Below are 16,984 nucleotides of genomic sequence, written 5' to 3'. Positions count from 1 at the left end.
AGAGGCTTAGGGCAGAGAGGCGAAGGGAACTGGTTGCTCCCAGGAGGAGTGCTCGCCTTAAGGCCAGAGGAGGCGGGGCTCCTGGGGGCCGGGACCGCCCCTGGCCTTAGAAGAGGATAAAAGCCAGTCAGCCCGGTTCCAGGTTGCGGGAGCAACGTCGTTGTTGGCTTCGGACCTTCCTGTGTTCCTGATCCCTGCTCGGCCTCCTGTTCCTGACCAACCGGTGTTCCTGATCCCTGCTCGGCCTCCTGTTCCTGACCATCCGGTGTTCCTGTTCCCTGCTCGGCCTCCTGTTCCAGCATTCCTGTTCCCCGCCCGGCTCTCTGCCTCGGACCTCGCCCCTCTTCGTGTGGACTCTGACTATGCTCACGGTACCTATCCCCCGGGTCCAGCACAGTTTGCTCCCGCCACACCCGCACTCCCCCTTCGTTGGGGTGCGTTCGGGAAGAGCCAGAGGCCATGGCTGACCAGGCCTTGACTCACACCGTGCAGCAGCTCAGCGACGCGGTTACGGCACTTCAGCAGCGCTTGGAAGCCCTACCGGCTCCTGGGGCCGACGCCCCGGCTCCTGGCAAGTACCCAGTGGCCTTGCCAGAGAAATTTGATGGGACCCAGGCCAGTTTTCCCATGTTCCTCGCCCAGGCCAAGTTGTACATTCAGGGGCGAGCCTGGAACTTCCCTGACGACCGCACCAAGGTGCACTTTTTAATCAGTTTGTTAAAGGACCAGGCGGCCAAGTGGGCTTTGCCACTGCTCCGGCAAGACTCTCCTTTGCTAACGGACTATGTGGGGTTTTGTAACCACTTAGAGACTGTGTTTGGTAACCCTCTGAAGGAGAGCCAAGCCAATCGGGGGATTCGTCGGTTGAGACAGGACAAGTGCACAGCTGCCGCCTACGCCACAGAATTTCGGCTGTTGGCACAAGACTTGTCTTGGAATGACTCTGCACTACGGGACCAGTATCTTGAGGGACTGTCGGACGAGATACTGGACCAGTTGGCCATGATGGATCGTCCCACCACACTGAATACCCTCATTCAGCGGAGCCTGCAGATAGACGATCGGTTGGAGGACCGTCGCCAGGCCCGGGACTGCCAGCACTCCCGGCTCCTAGCGCCAGTCCTTCCCAGCAGGTCCACGCCCAGAGCCGAGTTGCCAGTCGAGCCAACGCCGCTCGGGGCTGCGCGACCTCGGCTCTCCCCCTCGAAGTCGCGGCGTCGGGAGGGGAACCTGTGTCTTTACTGCAGTGGGGGTGGACATTACGCCCGTTCCTGTCCCGAGAAGCTACCAGTCGCAGGGAGACCGCCAACCTCGGAAGCCGAAGGCCCTAGCAACATGGGGTCCCAAACCATGCAAGAAGGGCCCTCACCAGTGGAATTGCGACATCTCATGGTACCGGTGCGTCTCTACCCTCCAGGTGGGCCCTGGATTCTTACCCACGCTTTGGTAGATTCGGGGGCAACCCGCTCCTATATGGACGCTGCCTTTGCCGCTCATCATCAGGTGCCACTTCAGAACAAGCCAGAACCGGTACAGGTGGAGGCAATTGACGGACGGCTCCTGCGTTCGGGTGCCGTCACTCGGGAGACCCAGCCCTTGGTCCTGTGTCTCCAGCAGCACCGGGAGGTGTGAACTTTGGACATTGCTTCTATGCCCCGGTTCCCCCTAGTGCTCGGGATGGACTGGCTGGAAGCTCACAACGTTCAGATTGACTGGGTCAAACGGACTGTGCACTTCCCAGACCCATGTTCCCATGCTCAATCCGAGATGCTAGCGGCCGCGCCCACGGAGGAGGCAGCACCCACGCTCCCAGCCGTGTACCAGGACTACCAGGACGTGTTCGAGGAACGGGGGGCAGACCAGCTGCCGCCGCACCGGCCTTTTAACTGCGGCATAGACCTCCAGCCCGGAGCGCCCTTACCAGTGAGTCGCTTATATTCTCTAACAGAGCCAGAGCGTGAGGCTTTGCAGGACTTCTTGCGCAAGAACCTGGAGCGTGGGTTCATTAGGCCTTCCACCTCGCCTATCGCGGCACCAGTGCTCTTTGTTAAGAAGAAATGTGGGGAACTCCGCCCTTGCCATGATTACTGAGCCCTGAACAAAATTACCATCCCAGACCGGTACCCCTTGCCCCTTATCTCGGAGTTGCTGGAGCGGGTGCAAGGGGCACAGTGTTCACCAAGCTGGACCTCCGGGGGGCCTACAACTTGATTCGGATCCGAGCCGGGGATGAGTGGAAGATGGCGTTCGGGACCCGGTACGGGCAGTTCGAATACCTGGTTATGCCTTTCGGTTTGTGCAACGCGCCTGCTGTGTTCCAACGCTACATCAACCACATGTTCCAGGACTTGTTAGACAAGTACGTGGTGGTGTACTTGGATGACATACTGGTTTACTCCCGTGACCCGGCTCGCCATGAGGGACATGTCCGGACCGTGCTGCAGCGCTTGCGTGAGCACCGTTTGTACGCAAAGCTCAGCAAGTGTGAGTTCCATCAGCGGACTGTGGACTTCCTTGTCACCGGCTCTCTCTAGATGGGGTGCAGATGGACCCTGGGAAGGTGACAGCGGTTCGAGAATGGGCGGCACCTCGGAACCGCAAGGACCTACAGCGTTTCCTGGGGTTCGCCAACTACTACCGGACCTTCATTGCAGATTATGCTCATCGCACCACCCCGTTGACCCGGCTACTGCGCCCAAAGATGCCGTTTTCCTGGGACAAGGAGGCAGAGGAGGCGTTTCAGGGGTTGAAGGCCTGTTTCCAGAGGGCGCCAATCTTACAACATCCTGACCCCTCTCGACCATTTGTGATGGAGACCGACGCCTCCAGTACGGCTCTCGGTGCCGTCTTGTCTCAACAGAATGGACCTGAAGCGCCACTCTTACCCTGTGCCTTCTATTCCCGCCAGCTCCTACCAGCGGAACGTAACTATACTGTGTGGGAGCGGGAACTACTGGCCATCAAGGTGGCCTTTGAGGTCTGGCGCCACCATCTTGAGGGGGCACGACATCCGGTGGAGGTGAGAACCGACCACCAGAACCTGGAGTACCTCCAGACCACCCGCAAGCTGAACCAAAGACAGATCCGGTGGGCGTTGTTCTTTTCCCGGTTCCAGTTCCGGATCCGCTACATCCCTAGCTCTCAGAACCAGAAGGCAGATGCCCTGTCCCGGAAACCTGAAGACAACGCAGACACGGTACAGCAAGCAGTACCCACCACAATCCTACCTCCAGCTGCATTCCTGGCCACCCAGGAGGCGGAGCCACTGCAGGCTCGGGTGCGGGAACAGCAGCGGGTCGACGCTTGGGCCCAGGAATGACTCCGGGAGCTGGCTGAAGGGTCCAGCCCTCAGTATCCGGGGCTGGTCCTGCATCAGGGCCTTCTGCTGCACCACGGTCGTCTGTACATCCCGCCAGGGCCACTGCGGCTGGAGGTCCTCCGGATGGCCCATGATGCCCCAGCAGCGGGGCACTTTGGACGGTATTGGACCACCCATCTGGTAAGTCGTGAGTTTTGGTGGCCTCGCCTGAAGGCTGACGTGGCTCGCTACGTTGCTGGTTGTGATGTCTGCCGGTGCGCCAAGGGCCCTACCGGGCGACCCCCCGGCCTACTTCAGCCATTGCCAGTTCCACCACGCCCTTGGCATACGGTTTCGCTGGACTTTGTAGTGGACTTACCCCCGTCTCGTGGCTGTACCTGCCTTCTAGTTTTCTCCGACCATTTCACCTAGATGGTGCACTGCGCCCCCTGCCCATCTGTACCCACAGCCAAGGAAACCGCTCAGCTGTACCTTCAGCATGTCTTCCGCCTGCATGGCCTACCTGAGCACGTGGTGTCCGACCGGGGCGTTCAGTTCACATCCCGGTTCTGGCGAGCATTACACCAGACCCTCGGGACAGAGGTCTGCCTCTCGTCAGCCTACCACCCACAGACCGATGGCCAGACGGAACGGGCGAACGCGGTGCTGGAGCAGTAACTCCGGTGTTACTGCAGCTACCAGCAGGATGACTGGGTCGACCACCTGGCATTGGCGGAGTTCGCCTACAACAACGCGGTGAATGCGTCCACCCAGCAGACCCCGTTCCAGCCCAGTTGCGGTTATCATCCACGGCTGTTTCCAGAAGTGCTGCCGGCATCCGCGGTCCCGGCGGTGACGGAGTGGCTTCAAGAGCTCCAGTCCCAGCAACAGCTTTTGGTGGAGGAACTGCACCAGGCCAAGGATGCGTACAAAGCCCAGGCCGACCGCCACCGCCAGGTGAGGCCGGAACTTCGCATCGGTGACCTGGTTTGGCTCTCCACTCGCCACCTCCACCCCTCTCGACCTTCGCGGAAGTTGGACGCCCGTTTCACCGGCCCGTTCCCTATCGTGGACCAAGTCTCACCTGTGGCATTCCATCTCCGGTTGCCTGCAACCCTGAAGGTTCACCCGGTCTTCCACAGGTCCCTTCTGAGTCCGGTGGCCCCACCCGACGAGTTCCACCCGAACCGTCCCCGACCGCAGCCAGTGTTGGTTCAGGGAGAGCCCGAGTACGAGGTGGAACGCATCCTGGACTCCCGATACCGCAGGGGAAAGCTGCAGTATCTCATTGACTGGAAGGGGTACGGACCGGAGGACCGTTCCTGGGAACCGGCGGCCAACGTCCACGCACCTGCCTGCCTCCGAGAGTTCCATGCGACGTACCCCGGCAAGCCGGGTCCGGACCCTCGGTGGGGGGGGGCCTGGGAGGGGGGATGGTGTGATGGCCTGGGATTCCGATTCAGAGGCTGAACCAGAGGAATCCCAGCCTGCACATGAGTCCTCGCCTCCAGGGCCGGCTGAACTGGGGCAAGGCCTAGATTCTGAAGAGCCTACACCTGTGGCAGAGCACCAGGAGCTGGCCCCAGGTGAAACCCTTCAGGCCCCAGAGGTGCTTGAGGACTCAGTGGCTACAGGTGAGCCTCCTCCGGGGCCCAGTAACCCTTCGGCCTCTCCTGATCTGCAGAGGCTTAGGGCAGAGAGGTGAAGGGAACTGGTTGCTCCCAGGAGGAGTGCTCGCCTTAAGGCCAGAGGAGGCGGGGCTCCTGGGGGCCGGGACCGCCCCTGGCCTTAGAAGAGGATAAAAGCCAGTCAGCCCGGTTCCAGGTTGCGGGAGCAACGTCGTTGTTGGCTTCGGACCTTCCTGTGTTCCTGATCCCTGCTCGGCCTCCTGTTCCTGACCAACCGGTGTTTCTGATCCCTGCTCGGCCTCCTGTTCCTGACCATCCGGTGTTCCTGTTCCCTGCTCGGCTTCCTGTTCCTGACCATCCAGTGTTCCTGTTCCCTGCTCGGCCTCCTGTTCCAGCGTTCCTGTTCCCTGCCCGGCTCTCTGCCTCGGACCTCGCCCCTCTTCGTGTGGACTCTGACTACGCTCACGGTACCTATCCCCCGGGTCCAGCACACCCGTCCTCTGTCAGTGGGTCCTCCCTGCAGAGACAACACTCTAATCAGACCCAAGCATGTGATGAAAGTTCCTAAATTATTGGTATAGGAACTCAAGAGTGGCTTGTAAATGCAATGCGGTCTGAGCTACAGCAACCAGCTTAGACCTCCTTACACGCTGAGTTTCTCTGGTAGACTGGGTGGTTGTGGTGGATGGGAAGGACAAAGACTTGATGACCTAGTCCCTCCCAAGGTGAGCTAAGCCTGACAGGACAGCTTTCTCTATGGTCTTAACCCTTTCAAGCATCATTTAGACAGGTATGTTGGTTATATGAGACTGATTATCCACCCCGCCCAGAAAAGGAGCGTTTGAGAGAGATGGCATTGTGCGGGTGATCTGGGAGACAGTTCCAAGCATACAGAGCAGCGAGGAAGAAAGAGCAGAGACTTCTCAGGAAGGAGGAAAATGCTGGATGGTGGTGGCTTATGGGTGAGGAGTTCAGAACCCTCCCCATGCCAGCTTGTCTCTCACTGCTTTCATTTGCCCTTTCTCTTGAGCTGAACTCATATACCCAGACTGTGCTTGGCTGGGAGAAAGTGCTAGCAGTGGGAGGATATGAGCCATAGGCAGGCTCACTTCATGTAAACATCCCTTTTGCTGGTTTTCTCAGCACCACAGTCTGTGCGATCAGGGCACAACCTGTATGCAAACATACGAGCCTGCCGACATCGCATCTCATTTAGCCCCGAGGAGAAAGAGAAGGAAAACACAGCCCATAGACAGCAAAGGGACAAGTCTCTCTGTATTGTCATATGACATACTATACTTTCAGAGGATTTCTGCCTTTCTTCTTCAGTATGCACAGTATGGGTGTTCTGTACTTGGTAGAAATGGCACCTTGCCTGCTAGTTCCATGAGTGATTTCTTCTAGTGAGTCAGGAGCATGCTTCAAAATATTTGGCTTTGAAGTAACAGTGATATAAGGCTCCAGTATGCAGGAATCATTGGAGGAAATAGCTTAACATATTTTAAAACATTTAAGGAAGTTTTTTTATGTTTAATGTTTTATTATGTTTTTATATATGTTAGAAGCTGCTCAGAGTGGCTGGGGCAACCCAGTCAGATGGGTGGGGTACAAGTAACAGTAACAACAACAACACTTTATGATGTAAATTTGAACTGTAGATTCTCCAGTAGTTACACTGTTAGGCACTTATGTGCCAGTAGTGAATGGCTTTCTTCCTTTCTTTTCCAATACTGCTTTAATTGATAGATCAATTGCTTCCCCTCTCCCCACCCACAAGATCCACACAGAACTGGAAATCAGGGAATTGAACCATTAAAAACATGGGGATGGTTCCGAATCGTTATTTATATTATTATTTTTTAACAAACTCCCTGATTTGGTATCTGTTTAGACATTTCAAACTGGTTTTGAACCAGTTCAGAGACACTTCTTGCACACTGACATTATAAAACTCTTAGGCTGTGATCCAAACTCCCCCCTTATGTAGGGGCTATGGGGGGGGTTGGAATGAGTGGAGGCATCTCTCTGCTCATGTCTGCTGGTTCAGCAAGCCTCCCACTGTCTGCTGAATTGGTGGATGAGTGGAAGATCCACCAGCGATGGGCCCGCCAGAACAGCCCAGCTGACAGCTGCGAAATGGAGTGTTCTGAGGATGGGCCAGGGCTGAGACAACCTGGGATCCACTGGATCCTATACTGCTGCTCTCAGGGATTGGGCCTGAATTGCCTCCCCCCCCCCGGCAACCTTCCATTGTTGCCACAAAGAATTAGGTTATGCTTGCCTTTAAATGCAAACCGAATCATGATTTCTCCGTTCCCTAGTTGTGATAAAGGGGGGTATTGTGGGTGTGCCTCCATCATTACAAGTTCATTGGTTCCCTCTATTTGCAGGTATCATGCTGGGACCATAAGTCAGTGTAATCCTTGAATGGTGAACAGTGAGAGTTTGCAGAGACAACTGAGTCTTGTCTTGTTTTCCAGCTGGTTTTTTTTTTACATCTTCTCATTGCACATCTTGGACACGATGGCGTGAAAATGTAAGTAGCAATAGCCATCAGCTTAGATGACATTGAAAAACCTTTGTTAGACCTTCATAGGTAAATGGAGACTGCACACCCAGCACCAATGGACCTCTGAGGGTCAGAAAGAAAAAAAGGGATAGTGATCATACCCTTCCTGTGAATTCTGAAGGCAACTAGCTGGCTGCTTCTGGAAATGGTATGCTGTACTTGACAGATTGTGGTCTTTTCCAGCAGGGGAATTCTCTCGTTTCTATTTTCAATTTCAATGAAATTGAAAATTTCACCAGAGAAACTATGCCATTAGTTCCCTAGCAACCACCCACAGCCGACTTTCTGCTTCTGGGGTCATCAGAATGAGGTTTCCCACAGACCGAGACTCATTACCACAAAGGATAACATGGCCTTCCTTTACGCATTATTAACAACTGTATAAAAACAGAATGGTGCATCTAAAGGGCTTTTTAATATAAAGAAAATAATGATTAGACTACTGTTCATCTTCCACTTGTAATCCACGCATTGAATGTTTCAATGACAGAAACAGAAACTTGTTATGCCCTTTGATATGCCATCCATCCAAGTCCTGGGGACAAGAGGTCTTCATAGGATCTTCTTTTGGACATTCACAGTCAACCAAGACAGAAGTACTGTTCTTGGGGGACAGGGTGTGGGTGGGTGTGGGGGACTCCCTGGTCCTGAATGGGGTAACTGTGCCCCTGAAGGACCAGGTGCGCAGCCTGGGAGTCATTCTGGATTCACAGCTGTCCATGGAGGCACAGGCTAATTCTGTGTCCAGGGCGGCTGTTTACCAGCTCCACCTGGTACGCAGGCTAAGACCCTACCTGCCCGCGGACTGTCTCACCAGAGTGGTGCATGCTCTGGTTATCTCCCGCTTGGACTACTGCAATGTGCTCTACGTGGGGCTACCTTTGAAGGTGACCCAGAAACTGCAATTAATCCAGAATGCGGCAGCTAGACTGGTGACTGGGAGTGGCCGCCGGGACCACATAACACCAGTCTGAGAGATCTGCATTGGCTCCCAGTACGTTTCCGAGCACGATTCAAAGTGTTGGTGCTGACCTCTAAAGCCCTAAACGGCCTCGGTCCAGTATACCTGAAGGAGTGTCTCCACCCGCATCATTCAGTCCGGACACTGAGATCCGGCGCCGAGGGCCTTCTGGCGGTTTCCTCACTGTGAGAAGTGAGGTTACAGGGAACCAGACAGAGGGCCTTCTCGGTAGTGGCGCCCACCCTGTGGAACACCCTCCCTTCAGATGTCAAGGAAATAAGCAGTTATCCTATCTTTAAAAGACATCTGAAGGCAGCCCTGTTTAGGGAAATTTTTAATATTTAATGCTGTATTGTTTGTAACATGTGATTGGGAGCTGCACAGGGTGGATGGGGAGATTCAGTCAGATGGGCGGGGTATAAATAACAAATTATTATTATTATTATTATTATTATTATTATTATTATTATTATTAAACCTGTGAAGGTTTGCAGCTTCCTGTGTAGGTTTCTTTTTGTTTTTTTGCAATGGGCAGTGGCAGCCAATGCTGTGCATTTCTCAAAAAAAGGAACGTCCCTCGCATCAGGTGGTTGTGCTCGGTCATGTGGGCAGAGATGTTGGGCACTGGAAGGCCGGAAAGTCTTGTGTTCTAATTAGAGCTGGGTTTGTAGTAGCCCCTCTTCTTCTTTGGAGATGTTTGAGTGTTGTGATTAGCTATCATGTATGCCAGGGAAGCACCTCATGCTCCCGTAAGGATTGGGCTCCAACTGTGCTGAGTGATTTTTATATGCGCATGCATATGCAACAGTTCAGGGAGAGGAAGGAGACAAGAACGAACATAAGATGATCAAGGTGATGGTTGGCATATGATGTCGGTGGCATGTGTTGCTGTTGTTTGTATTCATCGGCCCACAAGCAGATGGTCATATTTACACATTTGGTTGTTGCCTGAAATTTTTCCATGAACATTTTGTTTAAACATTTTTTTTTAATGCAAACCTTTTTGCCATTTGAGATGCCGAACTTGAATATTGGTTCCTTGCCTCATCAAACTTGGGTTTCTTTCTCTTGGTTGGCAAGCAAAAGTTTTCTGTGTTACTCCTTTTACCTTGAAATAACTTTTATTTAGCCCTCAAATTCCAAAGACTGTACCCTCAATGCCTAGTAATAAAAATCATGCTTTTAAAAAATCTTCTCTAGAAAAAGGTCTATAATTATCCTAAACCATCTTAAAAATAACCCCCCAAAAGCAGAAGTTAGATTGTATGTAATTCCAGCTATAGGATCTATTGAATTTCAAGTACAGTGGTACCTCGGGTTAAGTACTTAATTCGTTCTGGAGGTCCGTTCTTAACCTGAAACTGTTCTTAACCTGAAGCACCACTTTAGCTAATGGGGCCTCCTGCTGCCGCCACGCCACCGGAGCACGATTTCTGTTCTCATCCTGAAGCAAAGTTCATAACCTGAAGCACTATTTCTGGGTTAGCGGAGTCTGTAACCTGAAGCGTATGTAACCTGAAGCGTATGTAACTTGAGGTACCACTGTACAGTTGTACCTTGGATCCCAAACGCCTTGGTACTTGGACATTTTGGCTCCCAAACGCTGCAAAGTGCGTGTTTTGGTTTGTGAATGTTCTTTGGAAACCCGAATGCCCAACAGGGCTTCCATGGCCTCTGATTGGCTGCAGGAGCTTCCTGCAGCCAATCAGAAGCCACACTTTGGTTTCCGAACATTTTGGAAGTCAAACGGACTTCCGGAACGAATTCCGTTCCGACTTCTGAGGTACCACTGTAGTAGTATTTCATTTCATTTTTCTAAGGGAACTCAAGGGAACTTGTTAAATTCTTCCTTGATTTGTATCCCATTGTGGTAGAGTAGTTTAGAACACCGGTCTTCAGCTGGTGGGTTGTGGCCTGATCCAAGGTAGGCCGCAACAGGAGCACTACTACTGTGTAAATCATGGTAAAAGATTAAGAAATTGATCCCCAAGTGCATGTTTGGGTTAAAAGTGGCTCCTGGGTCTTGAAGATTCCTGGTTTACAGCCACAGACAGTCAGGCAGAGTTGCTGGTTGCCTGCAAGTGTTTCAGCGGAGCAAGCCAAGCAACATTCAACATGGGAAGGCGAAATAAATAATTTTAAAAATCCAGGATCACAAGCCAAATATTCATGTGACGTGTACTTGAAGCAAGAAATGCAACATAAATTTTGAGGGCTTGAGCAGAAAGGATGAAAGGTTAGGCAAAGAGTTAAGAACATGAGAAATAGAATTGTCAGGGTGGCATAGAATTCTGTACCTAAATGCTGTGATTGTCACCTACTGTATATCACAGGCAGGGGTTCCATAACCTTAATATGTTTACAGTTTTGGTCATACTATTTCTGGGGGAGAGCTTTGCTACGTTTTAAAGGTTTGCCATAACTGAGGGCATGAGATGCGGAGCTCGCTGGACATCGCAAGGGTGTTGGTGTGCAGAGTATGTCTCAGGAAATTGGAAATTTCCAGGCGCTATGCAGCCTTTGGGCTAGAAATGTTCAATAAATATAGAAATTCACCAAAGAAGCTGCTGTGTTCCATGTTTCACATTTTGCACTGGAAGCCAAGACATATCCCTTTAAGATTTCCAGTACTCCCGATGAGGTGCTATTACCAAGTCTCTGAAAATACAACATGGGTGGGTTGGGGGGGGGGGAAGAGATTTGAATACTAATGCCAAAGGTTCAGAGAATTGCTATGTGTACCTTCACCTGCCTTATATGACTTATTAATGAATCAGCAAATGGCATGTTTTATTTCTAGTGTACAGTATTAAAAGTAATTTGTAAGCATTAAGTGAGTTGTGAAAGCCTCTGCAGCATTTTGAAAGTGTGAGCATTTGTTATTAAATTAGACGAGGCTCATATGGAGAACATAATTTCCTCCTTATATATGAGCTGCCAGGGAGGCAGGTTGCTTAGCACGTCAGACCTGATCCTTGTTTTCCTTTGCACGGGAACACTAGGTCACCCTTCTGTGTCTCATAGAATATTTCACACCATTATCCTCACATATATCTCATTGTTATTCCTCATTGAGTTGCCACTGGGAGAGTTCAGCTCGAGTTCATTTTTCATCAGTCCTGGGTTGCTTTTCCCTTTTGGAGACGTGCAGGGCTCTCTTCAAATTTATGGCATACTTCCCCTGAGAAACTAGCTGAAGCGAGCAGTCTTTCATTTTTAGCAATATTGGCAGGGAACAGGATGATGCCATTTATGCCTCTAATGCACTCCTCCAAGTATGTGGCTGGTCCAAAGTCACGCAGTTCCTGAATGGCCATGAAGCCAGGTCTATTTGACCCAAATCTACCAACACACAGGACACCATACTGCAGACTTGATTTCCCTTTTAGAGTTAAACTGGCAGCATCACTGTGGCGTTTGCCTCCTAGGATGGGTCATAAGGAAAGGGTTAAAATAGGTGTGATGTGATTGGCCAGTGAGAATGCAAGGGGGGAATAAAAGTTAGAGTAGGAAGTTTTGAAAGGAGTTGAGTTGAGTTGAGTTGGGGGTTGAGGTTTGGGAGTTGAGTTGAGGTTTAGGTGTGGGTTGGTAGAGTTGTATTGTGAAAGAGTGAGAGGATTGTTAGGTGGAGTCAGATAGATAGTTGGAATAATCAGTTTGGAGTTGTTAAGAACTAAGAATAAGAAACTGACAAGAGAAAAATTAACTGAAACCATAAGCTTGTTCCTGCATTTAAAAATAAACTTGATTATTTATGTTAACAACTGACTGGACTCCGTGTGTCCCCGTGAGATACGGGGTGGTGGCAGCGGAAAAAGCAATCACAGTGGTGGCACAGGGTCAATAGACCGTCAGACGTCCGGGGGCCCTGTGTGTGATAGCCACAATCACACTTCCTTCTAATATATTTACTAATAACATGGATTGCAGAATTTTCCTGCCCTGATGTGCATATCATTGCCTTTGATCAGATGAGAATGGTCAGAGTGGCTGCATGTGCCGGCAATATTTATGCTGAACAAGGTAGATTTGCACCAGTGTTTCTAGAATAAAACAATGCACTATGGGTGACTTTTGCTTTCCATGCAGAAACTCTGAGGTCCAGTGTCTAGCGCCTCTGCAAATAGAGCTAGGAAAAACTTCTGGCTGAAACACAGGAAAGTTACGACAAGTCACTGTAGACAAAGCTGAGATTGATAGACAAATGGTCTGATTTGGTATAAGGAAGAGCCCTCTGTTCTTAAGAATATTCGTTTCAACCCAGTGACTTAAGCTCCCTGAGCATTTTTAATACTGCAGCAGATTCAAGCCATCATCATTTTTCAGAAACTAGCATCTAGAAATCAGAAGACGGTTGCAACTAAACGATGACGCTCTTGAGAAGACAAATTCTCGCAGCCAAATTAAGTGCTGCTACTGAGCCTCGTTCTTCAGTGTGTTGCACCTCACTGTTCTGTCAATTATTCCTCTTAAAAGAGCATGGGAAATGGATTTTAAAAGGCTGTCACCTGTGTACATTGGTAAAGAATTCCAATTTGGCACTGTTTTTAGTTCCAATTGGCACATGTGCTGCACAAACTGGCCTAAGTGACAGAAGTTGCTGCAGAACTTCCATTTCTGAAAAATGCTGAACACACCAGAGAGCAGGGGGGCTGACTTGGGCCCCAGATTATGGGTGCCCAATGACACCCATGACATAACGTGACGTCATGTTACACCGGCACACCAGATTGCCTATTGATTTGATGCACCTTTTTGAAGTAAATCTACATTGTAGGGGGAAAAGCAATGTGTTCTGTTCTTATGTGTGGTGTGGAGAATTGTAAAGTTCTCGTCCTTCATTCTTCCTAGTCTGTTGGAGGGAGAATCTAGTAAAGGAGGTTGTGTTCCTGCTTAAGATCATGGTGATATGTCTCTTCATGTAATAGCTCTGCTGGATCAGGCCAAAGGCCCATCTAGGCTGGCATCTGTTCTCACACTTGCCACTCTCTCAACTTGAGGGAAGTGCCAGTCGGGGAACCCTCAACGAACACCGCAGGGGAAGAAGGCTCAGAGCCAGGGGACTGGTGGTGGGACAACAATGAGTGGTCAGAGGGAGAAGAAGGAGCAGATTGGGAGGAGGAGGTGTCAGAAGCTGAAGAGGCAACAGGGTTTTTAGTGAGCAGGAAGAGGCTGTGGCAGACAGCAGTTCAGACTCCGAGGCAGAAGCAGAGGCTGGAGAGGAGGGGGCCAGGAGACAGGGGGGCAGGCTACTGAAGAATCCAGGGTGTCTCTCCATCCTGCTGCGATCAGCTCCCCTTCCCCGGTCTAGGACACACAGAGAAATGAAAAGAGCAGAGCAGAAATTACTTAGGGCAGATGCAGTCTGAGATTGCTTGGGAGAGGAGGAGTCTCCTTTCAGTCCTTGCAACTCCCTGGTTGGAGCAAGACCTACTGGGAAGAGCTGCTGGGGTCACTAGGCTTGTGCTGTTTTGGTTTCTTAAATAAAGAGTTAACTTCACCGACAGTGTTTTGCTCTGATTGCTGACCTACGCTTCACTCCATCTCCTGACAAAAGTTAACTTTGTGCTATATGAAGTATCTTCTTTTGTCTTCCAATATTCATCTTCATTGAATGTCCTTGAGTTCTAGTATCATGAGAGGAGAACAAACTTCTCCCTGATCACTTTCTCCACACCACATAATGTTAGACATCTCCCTTGAGTTCACCCTCTGAACTAAAAAGCCCCATGTTGTAACCTTTCCTGCAGCCCCTTACATAGGGGATTATAATTTCTTGTTTTTTTAGTTTAAAAGACACTTGTAAAGTATAAGTTTAACAAGTTTGATGACTAGCAACCTTAACATTAATGACTTGTGTCTTTGCTGTAATTCATTGGACCACCTGCTGTCCATGAACATCTGCTAAATTATTGAGTTCGACGCACTTCTATCATGCAAGAGAAAGACTGGCATTTGCAGTTTCCTCCAGTGACTGGAAAATGGTAAGCAAATGAAGGAAAATTGGCACATGCGATCTGTTTCTACTGCACTGCTTGACTTGGTACTGATAATTCAGCATCTGACAAGCTGTGGCTTATGAGAATGGCACAGCCATGTTAAATTATCGCTTCTGGACTAAGATGCAGATTGAATACAACCCCCCCCACCCTGCCCCCCCAAAAAGGTAGAAGAGGGAAACAAAGGTTGTAATCACATGTCCATACGATTCTTTTCCTAAAATATCTAATTTGGGGCTATAGCATACACCTCCTACAACAGTTTCATTCCATAAACTCATTCTTTCTAATGAAAGAGATGCAGTTATTGCCATTTATGAAAATGTGCTGTCAGTTTTCCCCAAGTCCACTTCAGACACTTTTGTCTTAATCCTAGACCCTTAGCTCAGATAAAGCTTAAGGTGAAGATAGTCAATAATTTAGAAACATCTCCGTATTTGGGATACCAGTAATCCTATCTTAGAAACTGGTCATTAGTGGCCATGCCCTGAGGGCCATTGGAGCAGAGGAAGGCCTGATAGAGATGAGGCCATGGTTCAAGTTCTATTGTCAAATATCTCATCCATCAGAATCCCTCCCAACTGTACAATTCTATGAATCTATGATCCATTCATCCATTATGTAGGCTCATGTCAGGGACTGAGAGGGCTCTGATGGGTGTGTGATGGAGGCAGGAGGACTGGAGGTGGACCAAGGAGACGTTTGGTGCCACCTGATTGGTAGAAGCCAGGGAAAGGGAAGGCTATGAGCCATCAGAGACAGGGGCAGAAGTTCCAGATGGGTCAGAAGTAGAGGAGGCTGCTCAGGTGGGTGGGCTGGTCAAATCCCTACCGTCCCCTGCTCTGCTGTCTCCTAGAACCAGGAGGTGCTTGAAAAGGGAAGTACAATGAAGATTTCCAAGCAGGAAGTCTCAGGTTGCATTCATGCACCCCATCAGACAAGGGCACATAAGCTGTGGAGGTGTGGAGCATGGCCCCACTTTTGCTTCAACTGCTCTGCTGGGCAGTTGGAAAACAGCCACATACTGTAGATGCTAGAAATGTGCATCTATGCTGTAAGTGCCTGCTTTTGTCAATAAAGAATTCATTCCTTGGCTGGGTATGCACAGGACAGCTGATACGTAATAAGGGGTAAGTTTTGTAGATGAAAACCACTGTTAGTCAATGTAACTTCACCCAATATTCCAGACTATAGCACTGCTTGTGTGCATCTGTCCTCAGCGTTCTGCATTTGAAACATTTTTTGCTGAATTTTGTCCTGAGGATGCAGCCGCCCAAGTCTGTTATGGCAAAAAAGTAAAAAGTCTTGTGGTACCTTAAGATGATATTTATTTACTATTTTATTTCTTTATTAGATTTAAACGCCACCCTTCATCATAAGATCTCAGGGCGGTTCGCAAAATAAAATGCAGGATAAAAACAAATAATGAAAACAAAAACAGCAAAACAATAACAACAATATTGTTAAACATCTGATGAACTGGGCTCTTTTCCATGAAAGCTAATGCCACAATAAATCTGTTAGTCTTCAAGGTGCCAGACGTTTCCCCTTTTTGTGTGTGTATGTTGACTGAATTTCATGGTCACGATTTTAAAAAGAAGGGTTAGCCAGTCCTTTTGGCTACTTTGCATTTTCTCCATCAGTTTGAAACTTGTCTCATTTCTCTATCTTGTTCCATCCTAAATAATAGAAATCATGATTCTACTTAATGCACTAAATGAAAGGAAGATGGAGCCACAGTTGGCAGCAACTAGAAAAGATAATGCAGTCGAAGTAATCAATTTATGTTTTATTGGCTCCTTCCAGCGAGCTAATGAATAAAGGTACCCTTATGCATGCTTTGCTCAAGGCTGATTAATTATCTCAACAAAATTTGCTTTTTTCCATGTACAAGTCACATGAGGTTAAATGAATCCCTGGGCGTTTAATTTTGCTTGGACCTATTAAAGGAAAAGATGCTATATTGATCATTATATTTTAGAATTATAATGCTTATGTGTTATATATATGCGCAGAATCCTTATATGGAGCCCTGTAATCATTATGTGTATAATCCTTACATCCATTCACCTATGTACTTACTCAGTCAACCCTGTCTCTCTGTGTGTGTTCATATAAACCTGGTATCTGTATGAAGAGAAGGCTATAAATAGAATTTATCTATCTACACTGTGTTTATCCATCTTTATCTATCATCTATCTATCAGAATGTATCTCTATTTGTTTATCTAATCTCCTCGAGTTATTAAAAACAGGCAAGCTCTTTAATTCAGGGCACACATGTTGAAATATCTGCGCAGAAGAGCTGGATCTTGTCTGCATACTGTGCTACTTTACTACTGCCACACTGGTGCTTTTAATTAGCTCTCATTGTCTCACTACTTGGCTGAGTGGTTTTTACAGCTAACCTGAGAAAAAGGTAGGATGCAGAAATCCTTCGTCCGATACATCAACTTAATTAGAAGCAGGAAGCATGACTTCTCCCTATGACTTTTGAGGAATAAAAAGCTCTTTAAACCAATCTTGAGG

The 16,984-nt window shown here is 49.1% G+C and overlaps 1 long non-coding RNA gene across 2 annotated transcripts in view; it reads left to right on the top strand.

The window, feature by feature from the left end:
* LOC310840755 overlaps positions 1-16,984 on the top strand; it is a 36,954-nt gene that overhangs the window by 8,723 nt on the left and 11,247 nt on the right. For both annotated transcript variants that reach the window (XR_014562095.1, XR_014562096.1), the window contains one exon: positions 7,317-7,462. This is a non-coding gene — a long non-coding RNA (uncharacterized lncRNA). The remainder of the gene's footprint in view (positions 1-7,316; positions 7,463-16,984) is intronic.

The sequence above is a fragment of the Podarcis gaigeae genome (assembly GCF_964106915.1).
Source record: "Podarcis gaigeae genome assembly, chromosome: 3".
NCBI lineage: Eukaryota > Metazoa > Chordata > Lepidosauria > Squamata > Lacertidae > Podarcis > Podarcis gaigeae.
The sequence above is the reverse complement of the archived record's forward strand: the minus strand, read 5'-3'. Positions and strand labels throughout refer to the sequence as shown.